Source organism: Oculina patagonica, chromosome 14 (genome assembly GCF_052425735.1).
Source record: "Oculina patagonica isolate OP01 chromosome 14, crgOcupat, whole genome shotgun sequence".
Taxonomy (NCBI): domain Eukaryota; kingdom Metazoa; phylum Cnidaria; class Anthozoa; order Scleractinia; family Oculinidae; genus Oculina; species Oculina patagonica.
In genome coordinates this window covers 16,054,356-16,066,024 of record NC_135771.1, presented here as the reverse complement: position 1 = coordinate 16,066,024, position 11,669 = coordinate 16,054,356, and the positions used below count along the sequence as shown (strand labels likewise).

At 41.1% G+C, this 11,669-nt stretch overlaps 1 long non-coding RNA gene across 1 annotated transcript; it reads right to left on the bottom strand.

Moving 5' to 3' along the window:
• Positions 1-252: 252 nt before the first annotated feature.
• LOC144638684 (uncharacterized) lies at positions 253-11,376 on the bottom strand. The gene is made up of 5 exons (XR_013567980.1): positions 11,306-11,376; positions 7,171-7,318; positions 2,147-2,260; positions 1,128-1,258; positions 253-271 (listed from the first exon to the last, which is right to left on the bottom strand). It is a non-coding gene; the product is annotated as an uncharacterized LOC144638684 (long non-coding RNA).
• Between the last annotated feature and the right edge of the window lie 293 nt (positions 11,377-11,669).

The following is an 11,669-nucleotide window of genomic DNA, read 5'->3' as shown; positions in this document are numbered from 1 at the left end:
TATCAGCATATGGGTCTCTTGTGTAATAACCTACATTGTCTTTATTTCTTGATTTGCTGGTACCTTGTGGTAATATAATCAGATAGTTGATAGTTTACTGTTTCGGCCAATATCTCTGGGGCAATGCTATTAAATAGTAGACGAAGGCAAGTCGTTAAAAGCACATTCAGTTAAAATTAATTTTTAACATTTAAGAACTTACTTCATCCCCGCTAGTCATCTCCAAAATAATAACATTCCCGTTGTTTTTTGGGGGGCTTAACGGAGTGCCCTGCGAAAGATGGATCTCAACCTCTGTCTCAGTTTGCCATATGGACTCGTCAAGGGGTCTTATTCCTGTCCTCAACTCGTCCAGGAAATCTTGTAATACAATTGGAACGGATTCCACACTGGCAAGCCTGTGAAGCGGATAACATTTCAGTGCATCAAATTCAGTACAAAATGAATCAGGTATGTGGGGAAAAAAAAGCAGGAATACATAGGTGGGAGTGAATAGGTACTTACAGAGTTTGATTTAGTAACACAAGTTATATATCAACATCAGCCTAGTACCCAGGCGTTCCCTTCCCGCTTCTCGATTTGGCGCGAAATTTCGTGACGTCACCGATTGACACTGAGCGGCACGCCAACCCGTTCCCAGGCCCTTACGTGGACCTCGCGCTCGCCCGAGATAGGAGGAGAACGCCTAGGGACTAGGCTGTATCAACATATTTTGTTTTACTTCTCAACGTTGTTCCCCAGACTTTTCTCTTAGAACTTTACTACAAGAGGGAAACATCCTGGTAAAGTCTATGTTTTTGTCTAAAGTTAAGAAATGTATGCATTGCAGACCCATGCATATTTGTTATGCAATACCACAGAAGCCACTAGATCAAATCCCATTGTAGCCTTGATCATTTTTTTTGAGCTCACAAAACAAACTTTATTACGTTGAAGTATTAAACAAATGATTAAAAACACTGCGAACATAACTTCATAAAAAATCCGGTTTATAAGATAGTGCAGGCCAAACTAGCTACAACATTTTTTCTATCCGGGAGACTATTTGTTGATGTTGACGGTTGTTGATTGCATACTTTATGTTTTAATATAAATTTTCCCGGCATTATGATGTAGTGAAATGTCACCTTGCAAAAGGTAGCAATACTTCACTTGATACTCTGCTACCAAATTTTTCTGAAATCTCTGGCCACGGCATTGTAAGCTGCGTGGACATCGTTTCGCTCAACTTCTGTAACCGAGACCTGTTTTCAGCATCCTAAAAATGCAAATTGTAAATATTATTTACATTGAAAATGCTTCGCAGTTTGCAAAGGGTGGGGAAAGCTGTTTTTTAGTGAGCCAGGAAAGGTAAGACCCTTAACAACGACAAATGACCTCTGCCAGTTTAGTTAATAATAATCAACACTCCTCTTTTGCATATGATGGGTTTTTTATTAGGGAGATAGGGGTGGGTGCCTATTAACTTTTGCCACCTATATGGTGGGCGCTTATTCGAGGTTTGGCGCATATATTGAAAGCGGTAAGACGGTGGCTATTCCGTGAAATGCATTTAAAATACTGTAACAACTGTAAAACCATTTTGCGATTTATCTCCAAAAGGTAAGGTGTTGCATTGACAATCAATAAGATGCTGGTTACTGCTATGTTACCTTCAACCATTCAAGGAATACACCACGCTTTCACTAATATGGAGGACAGGACTATATGATCAGAATCATCGTCGGAAAGATAGTTTCCGCCCAACATTCGAGCAATACAGGCAAAAATAAAGTTACCAAAAAGACCTCTTAGCATGGTAGCAGTTTAAGTACAGCTAACAAAAACCTGCCAAAAATTTAGCACTCAAGCTGACCCCGCGAGAGAAAAATGGATTTGAAATTGTCAATATTCCAGTTAAATGGACGTTTCGCGCCAGTTCAAAACAAAATGTCGCGCGTTATAAACATTTTTACGAGGTTTAACTTTAATTTTCTCAAGAATGCGTTAGAATTTATCTACGGGGTCACTAGGACAAATGAATTTCGATAAGATCTTTTAAAAAGTATACAAAATGTTGCCGTACTATGAGTAGATTTTTGGTACTTAATTTTCGCACTCGTTGCTCGAATTTTCAGCGGAAACCGTCTTACCATGTTTACTATACCTTTCCATCTGGAAGAAGACCTTGACATTTACGCCTCCATCCTTTCTGGGGCTGCTCTGGTGGCTCCCGATTAACATCAGGACTTTCAAGGAGGAGGCGACGTAAATTTCTCATCTAAAAGAAGATTTCATTCGGAGTTTAGAAATCACCAATATGATGTACCACATCCTCGGAGACCCAGGGGCAGTTAGTGGGGCGAAACGAAGGAAAACCGGGCAGAAATCGTAGCGACGAAAGTTTTCAAGTACGGCACGAAGTGCCCCTGGGCAACGATTCTCTCCAGACCATTTCCAAACGGCTCTCCGAATGCTGGCTCCCGATTGGGCAGAAAAAAACCTTTGTATTATTCTGCCCAATCGGCGAGCAGTAACTTGGGAATCACTTTGGTGTGTTCTTACACACCGTCTACGGTGTCCGCCATACTTGTGTCGTTCGTTCACCAAAGCTCTGCATGCGAGGGAAATTTCCATTTAGCTTACATCAGATAGCCCAAAAAAATCAGGGAATCTTTTCCGATGTCAGAGAGAAAAATATATTTCAAGATCGACGGGAAAATTTTCGTTTGGACTGATCAGAGGTATCGTAAATACTGGCTTGTTTATCGATCGCCCGCTCGATTGAGCTTGTAGGTTTCAAATATTTATTTCTTTATCCGAGCTTCTTATTTTGATAGTATCGCTATTAAAGGCTTGTACATTTGGATTCTAGCCTTTCCTTGCAATTTTCTCGGCTAACTGGAACTTTCCCGTATTGCGTGGACCAGACAAGTATGCCAAAGAGATTTACATTATAAAACAGCTAAAGGTGTTTAATGGGTTGATCCAGATTTTTCTCTTCGTGTAGATCGATCTGTATGTGCTTTACATAGGCAAGATTTCTGCACAACTCCATACATACTGTGCGGAAATCGTACCCAGTCTTATACTTTGATAGCACGTTAAACACTTAAGACAGGAGTTTGTACAACAATTATTATTAGGAGGAGTTCGTTCAACTATTTATTGAAACAGTCATGTAACTCGGTCGACGTTTGAAACAAATAATCTTGACTTGAATTTAGCACTTCCTTGTACATACTTTCTTGAAACTCCTTTAGAAAATCTTAGTGCTTTTCTTTCACCCTGTTTTACATTTCTGAGGGACAACATTGAAATCATACTCCCCAAGTTCTGTGGGCACTTTAGTCCATATGTAGTCACATTCTTTTGCACAGAAATCACAACATATTCTTTTTGTTCTGAAAGAGACTTCCTAGTAACTTCAAAGAAAGCAAGTATTTGTTTTTGTCTACAAGAGGTGGACGTAACATTTCAGGTTCACTTTGCTGAAGTTGTATCCCATATCATGAAATAATAAAAGTACCTCAAATGGCTGAACATCTCTACCTCCCTATCCCAATTCTTGCAGATATGATTTGTGACCCTATTTGGGAAAACCAGGCTTAATGGAAATATCGTTGTACCGTTTTTTCAGTTTAATGCATTTTCTAACATTGAGAATGCATTTGATAACATTTTCATTGCGTTTTCAAACGTTGGCAATGTTTTCCAACAGAAACGAAAAACGTTGAAGACCATTTGAAAATCGTTGAGAAACATTTGCAACGCATTTTCAATCATTGACAACGCATTTCAATGAAACCGCCCAGCAGTGAAAGCATTCAATGAAACGTTGCTATCAGTTCCGATAATCTGTTGAAATGTTAGATCTAGGACAACATAAACCTGTGGAGCTTTTAAATACAGAAGGGAGAGAATCAGTAAGCGAGATGTATGTTTGTGTATACATTAAGTTGTTCGACCATTGAACTGCATTTGGAGGCTCATCTTCCGAATTATCGGGCACAGTTTCTTCATCGCTACTTTCGTCGCCGTCTTCTTCTTCTTCTTCGCTAGCATATAGCTCAACATCGGAATCCGCAATCGCCTCCCCTTTCTTGTGGTTGATTATGAAGGTCGAAAAATTCTTCGATCTGGTCGTCCATGTCGCGAAGCAAATGTTGTTCTCGACGTCTTTGACGATCTTGTCGGATTTGGCCGATTTCTTCAATAGTAAAACCAGCAAAGAGATCTTCATCTTCACCAGATGAAACGGCACTATCGTCAATTATTGAAAACGTTCAGAAGCCATGTCTAAAACTAAGATTTTATTGAAAAATTCGTGAAAAATCGTACAGTAAACGTAGAAACGCGAGTTTCGTCTCAAATGAAAGCTTAATTTATGCATGTCACGTTTCACTGCATTTCTATGCCCAGGGGAATTTTGTTTCTAAGCTACAGCCAATTAAAACGAGCCATTTCTGACAGGGCGCATGTGGGCGCATTGGAATTTCAGAGGGGTTTTGTTTCCCGGCGCATGAGGGCGCATCGGATGTCAATGGGTTAATTTCAATTCGTCATGGCCCGACCAGAGATCTTGGAGACAATGCAACAGCCAAAGATTTCTTCAATGTTTTCACGAAATCGTGCGATGTACCGTTGCGTATGCTCGCTCAAACGGAGATCGAAACTTGACAACAACTCGAGCGGAATAATATATAAATATAGATCTGTGTCAGTTAGAAATTGTTCAGGCGACTACGAACAGAACTAAAAGAACGTGATGTGTTTAGGCATTACTAAAGCATTCTGGAACATTTTAGATCGTTGTTTGCGTCTAAAGCATTCGTCAAGAAACGTTGAAAATGCGTTGAGGATCATTTGCCAAGCGTTACAATGCATTGACAATGCATTCAATCTTCGTTGAAATGCAACACCACGCTATTTTCGTTAAGCCTGGTTTTCCCAAATAGGGTCACATTTAATCACAGGGAGACTCATAGTTGATGCTATGAGGCAATCCCTTATGATCACACCTAGGAGGATTTGTTGCAATTACAATTCTGGCTTTACCAATCCAAATAGCAACACATGCTTTTGAATAGAGGGTGAAGTGCTGTTGTGGTACATTGACACCATTCCTTTCACAGGCTTCTAACAACAACATCCTCTTTATTTCCTTATCAATAAATTAATTACAGAATTGTTATATAAATATATTGCTAAAGATAAAAAGTTCTGGCAACCCGAACTAACCACTAGGTTAGAAATGCCGGGTTGCCAATTGCCCAGCACCATCTGGGTAGTGTGCTTTGTGCGATAAAGTTCCCATGAAAACTGATTTGTACAGTTTTCTGTACATTTTAAAATCTGTTACATATATTTAGATTTGTAGACATCTGAATTTTTTTTTGCTGAGTTAATAAATAACAAAGGTGTTGCCTTACATTGCATGTGGTATTAAACTTGGTATATAGATAGTCTGCAAAGTACATTTCCTGTTCCTGGGGCTCATTTATGGTTCAAGGATTCTTTGGGCTTTGTTTGAAGTCCTAAGGATTATTTGGGGTTTTAAGTTTTGACTCCATACAATCATCCCCATAACTTGAAGTCCCAATTATTCACCCTGGACTCACCCCAAGAAAATGTAACAGCTAGCACCTTCCCTTTTCCCAGCTGGATAAATAAATGAAATTAGATGCTACTGGTATTAAAATAAAGACAACAGTCAGTGTAATAATATTTTCTATTACATACTGATGCAAATCAAAAGTGGGTTGTATATTTCTTTGTATTTCAAGACTACACGGCAGGCATATGTACACTTTGGCTCGACAGTGGGCTGGGTTTATCTTCTTGCCACCTTGAACAATGAAGTGTATGAGCTACATAACAGCAAAGTTTTATCTGTATCTTTGGTTGGTACACAAGTCATCTAAATTGAATTAAATTGGACTACAGGGTGAACGTTGTCACAGACAACAGCAACTACTTTCTGCCTGTAATGTCGCGTTGCAAAACAATTTCCAAAACTTAGCCTTCCCTTGTCACTTTCTTCAATGAATGCAGCTTCCAAGCCAAGACTCCCCCCGCGTTCTTGGCTTGGAATTTAAAAGTAATTAAAAAGTAATTAACCTGATCTTTAACAATCGACTCAAAGGAGAAACCCTCGACATACATAACTCTAATTCTATAATCGCTTGGCAAATCTACAAAGTCAATCTTTCAGCAAAAATAATTATTTTATTATTATTCGATAGCTAATGCAGTAAATATATCCTTCCCAACAACATTTTCAGCATACTTGTCTGGTCCACGCAATACGGGAAAGTTCCAGTTAGCCGAGAAAATTGCAAGGAAAGGCTAGAATCCAAATGTACAAGCCTTTAATAGCGATACTATTAAAATAAGAAGCTCGGATAAAGAAATAAATATTTGAAACCTACAAGCTCAATCGAGCGGGCGATCGATAAACAAGCCAGTATTTACGATACCTCTGATCAGTCCAAACGAAACTTTTCCCGTCGATCTTGAAATATATTTTTCTCTCTGACATCGGAAAAGATTCCCTGATTTTTTTGGGCTATCTGATGTAAGCTAAATGGAAATTTCCCTCGCATGCAGAGCTTTGGTGAACGAACGACACAAGTATGGCGGACACCGTAGACGGTGTGTAAGAACACACCAAAGTGATTCCCAAGTTACTGCTCGCCGATTGGGCAGAATAATGCAAAGGTTTTTTTCTGCCCAATCGGGAGCCAGCATTCGGAGAGCCGTTTGGAAATGGTCTGGAGAGAATCGTTGCCCAGGGGCACTTCGTGCCGTACTTGAAAACTTTCGTCGCTACGATTTCTGCCCGGTTTTCCTTCGTTTCGCCCCACTAACTGCCCCTGGGTCTCCGAGGATGGATGTACCAATGAATCTGGGAATTGGAACTGTTAACAGTTAAATTAAACGTTTACAGTCTTACATAACGCTAATATTAGTTATTTGCATAATAGTTTCTGTCGGTGACTTGAAAGGAGATACAGCGCCCTTAAATAAACTTGGCCTCCCAACAAACGCCGTATCGAAAGCTCTAAAAACTAATTAACGCACAGTCGCCTCTCGTTCGCTTCCCCTACTGCGTGCGAAACGGGGCAAATGCGAGGCGGCAGTATTCGCAGACTACATCGTCGGAAGGACGAAATAGATTGCAAAATTTACATGTTCTCTCGAGGACAGTTTCCTTGACTGATGTTGGTTGTTATTGTGTTGGTTACCCAGCCAAACCCTCTCTTCCTCAGTAAGCTTTGTGTAAATGGCTGCGTTTACAAGACATTCGCCTTTGTCGTCAAGGTTCTTGAGTGCAGACCTGTGTTCCAAATGGAGTGAAGACATATTATACGCTAAAAAGGTGCGAACACTTAACGATGAAAAAAAATTCTATGTGAATCAAAATATTAACACGTTGTTAAGTTGCTAACAATACCGATTACAGACATTACAATACTGATCGCTTTTAAAAGGGTTTGGAACGCATTCATTCATACACGCATTTGTTTGATAACTATAGGTCAAACAATAAATAACAACTTTCAGCTGATGTGAACCTACTATGTTATTCTACCATCTTTATTATTTAGTACAAATTTGATGATTTCGACATTGCTGATCCTAGCAGTATTCAGGACGCTTGTCACTTATCAACCTAGTAAATGGCCTAGCTCACAGCGAGTCTCTCGTAGCTCAGTTGTTTAGAGCGCCCAACCGGTATCTGGGAGGCCATGGGTTCGATTCCCGTCGGGGACTCAGATTTTTTCTTTGTCCCACGCTCGTGTCATGTAGAATAATTTCTTCACTATTTATCACCGAGCTTAAAATCTACCATCTTTATTATTTAGTTCAAATTTGATGATTTCGACATTGCTGATCCTAGCAGTATGCAGGACGCGTGTCACTTATCAACCTAGTAAATGGCCCAGCTCTCAGCGAGTCTCTCGTAGCTCAGTTGGTTAGAGCGCCGAACCGGTATCTGGGAGGCCATGGGTTCGATTCCCGTCGGGGACTCAGATTTTTTCTTTGTTCCACGCTCGTGTCATGTAGAATAATTTCTTCACTATGTTATTCTTATTTCTTCTCAAATTTTAAGTTTGTTACTGAATTAACTTTTAATAAATGTATTTTATAGTTTGTGCCCAAATAATATGTAAGACATCAACAACATTGAACTCAGTTGGAGGAGGGCCTGTTCTATTTCCGCAATTCAATAATTAATTCACTGTAAATTGTTTTGAAGTCAAAATGATTTCAATATCACTTTTTTCGGTTTTATATCATCTTTTATTAAAAAAAGGTAAATAACACACCTTATTACACGACTAAGGCGGTCCGAGCGGGCGTTCCAAATCACCAAGCTATTCTCATTCATAATTATGACGCGGAATTCAGAAGTGCGTGGATTACATAACCCCATTTGTTTATAGATAGTTGTGTTAGGTAATGCTTAATCACCACGTGCACAATCGCCGTATTTAAAGATCCCTTTGCTTAGTTTCGGGGCATTTCGAAAGAGATACGCAAGCCGGAAAGTCCGGGCGAATTTTCTTATACTCTCGCGCTACGTCGCCGAAGCCCAACCACGTGCTTTAGTTTGTTTCGTCGTTTATTTTCTCAAGTTCATGGCTGTACCTACCCTGCCTCTGCTGTTTAACTAGAAGATTTACACTGCATGTCCATTCTCTGCCGCTTCGCAAGTTCCACATCATGCCGGAGTAGCGGGACAACGCGTACAGCAATAGTTTACTCGGTATTTTAAAACATTTTTATGTGTTTTTCTTTTTCGCTTGCTTATCCGTTTGTTTATCCCGTAGTGTGTTTTATATCTACGTAGTTCTGTTTATAGCAATTTATTACCATATGTGTTACGGCTGTAGTAGCTTACGTTCGCTCGTGTGTCGAGCAAAGATTGGCAAACGCCGTGTGTCGGCTGTAGTAGCTAAAACGTTCGCTCGTGTGTCGAGCAGAGATTGGTAGACGCCGGCGCCGTGTGTCGGCTGCCCGGTCGGCTGTAGTAGCTATAAAACGTTCGCTCGTGTGTCGAGCAGAGATTGGTAGACGCCGTGTGTCGGCTGTAGTAGCTAAAACGTTCGCTCGTGTTTCGAGCAGGCACTGGCAGACGCCGGGTGTCGGCTGGTAATAGCTTAACCGTTTGCTCGTGTGTCGAGCAGAGACTGGCAGAGGCCGTATGTCGGCTGCAGCTAAAACGTTCGCTCGTGTGTCGAGCTGAAATTTGCAGATGCCGTGTGTCGTGTGTCGAGCAGAAACTGTCAGATGCGTTTGTCGGCTGTAGCTAAAACGTTCGCTCGTGTGTCGAGCAGAAATTGTCAGATGCCGTGTGTCGGCTTTACGTTGCTCAATGTTTGCTCTTGCGTTTAGCACAATTTGTTACACGCCGTGTCGGTTTTAGTCTAAAGGTTGGCTCGTGGGTCGAGCTTAGTTGGCAGGAGCCTTGTGTCGGTTTTGTTTAAAGTTTGAACTGTGTATTGTGGGTATTTGGCAACAATCATGTATCGACCATTCCGGGGGGGGGGGGCACCCTGTATTTTAACTGTTAGTGTGCTAAGTGTTTCGTTACGGTATATCTGGCTGGAATTGTTTTGCTTGCATGTCAAGAAAATCAAGTAGTTGCCGATTGATGGACATTTGTTTCAGAGCTTACTGGTGTCAGTAAGAGTGTTAATGAGCTTAGGTTTAAAGTGTTTACGAGTTGGTTACGTAAGGTTTGTAACGTAACCCATCCCAGTGCGGAACTTTATTGGACAGGTATCACGCATGTTTGTTTTATGGATCTGTGTATCTCTGTAGGTTCAGTGTTTAAATTTTCAAAGCTCGCCGGTTGGCCGTTTTCATCCACGGAGTTTAATGTTTTATCCACGTTTAGACACGAACAACGTGGGATATATGGAAGTGATGTTTATCCTTTATTTTTCCCCAAGCTAGAAGTTTTAAAATTAAAATTCAAAATATTATAAAAAAAAATAATTTTAAACAGTCCACCCCCTCCACTGGCCTTGTCGCGATCAGAAGGGTAATCTCAGTTACGCCCTATAATCCGTTTACGACGGATTCCTGGTCCGGCTTGGCTAGTGGGGTTTTTTCCCTTTTGTTCATTTTTCGTTTGTTGTCTTACGTTTTCCTTTCTGTAACAACAATGGTTTTAATCTGCCCGCCTTAGGTATTGGCGATTTCTTGAAGGAGTTTTTTCTTGAATCTCCTACTCTCATTATAAGCCACGATCGAAATACATGCTATGGTGTAGGGAAGTAACCCCACTAGCCTGGCCGGGCCTCTCGCATACCGGTTGGGGTTTGAGGGGATTTTTGAGTTTTGGGGAGAAGGTGTATTTTTGGGGTACTCTTTCCTATAAATGTGAAGATCTTTTGAGTTTGTACTGAAGCAGCAAGGTGCGTGAGCAGCCGAAGGCCACAATCTTTCCCCATACCTTATCCACGCCGGACAATGAGCGGCATAATTAATGAGTGAGAATGGTATACTATTCTCATTCATAATTATGACGCGGAATTCAGAAGTGCGTGGATTACATAACCCCATTTGTTTATAGATAGTTGTGTTAGGTAATGCTTAATCACCACGTGCACAATCGCCGTATTTAAAGATCCCTTTGCTTAGTTTCGGGGCATTTCGAAAGAGATACGCAAGCCGGGAAGTCCGGGCGAATTTTCGACCCTCCCACCTCCCCTTCGGCGACGTAATAGACAACTATAGTGCTTTCTCACCCTGTCACTCATTGCCTCGGCCACAATCTTTCCCCATACCTTATCCACGCCGGACAATGAGCGGCATAATTAATGAGTGAGAATGGTATACGTTCCAAATCACCAAGGGAAAAGCCCTGGGAACGAGGTTGCAAGTATCGGACCGGGTTTTGTCCCGGATGATCCCGCGCTAATTCCAGCGCGATTTAGCGCAAGATTTTTTTTGCAAGATTTTTTCGGAGTTTTTATTGCTTTGAAAATGAAATGACCTTAAACACAGAAATAATTATAACTTCTTTTTAATAGCGCGCGGAAACGTTTTGCTGCACATTGTTTTCCAGGACATCTACCGGGTAGCAATTCTCACTACACAAAGTTTCCAGTCGTGTAATAAATCTCTTATTTAACCAAGCTTGCTCGGGACCGTACTGGGCGAATATTGGCCCTCGGTCTTTTTTGTACGGACCTCGCTGCGCTCGATCCGTACTGTCAAGACCTCGGGCCAATATTCGCCCAGTACGGCCCTCGCGCGTGGTTAATAAGATATATAGATTTCAAAGTTGCATTTAAAAGTAAAAACTTACACGTAATGGGTACCACCCAGAACGAAAAGGTTTGCCTGCTCTTTGAGCTGCCCATTTTGAGTCAATGGGTCTTCCTCACATAGGTCCTTCTGCATGCCCTTTTGGATTACCTCTACAAATTGTCCATTTTAGTCCCGGGTTCGATATACACTGTTCTACAGAATATTCTAAACTGGAACCTTGAACACGTCTGAGAATTGAAAGAAGAGAGGTTATTTACTTAAACAACTGTGAGTGGTTCAAATATAAATATGTTGTCTAAGGTCTGGGGGGTGGGGGGGGGGGGTATCACTTTCTAAAAGTTCGGATAGGAGTTTGTTCCGAAGGTTCCTCAACCCGGACCTTAGTTACATAAAAGGAAAGC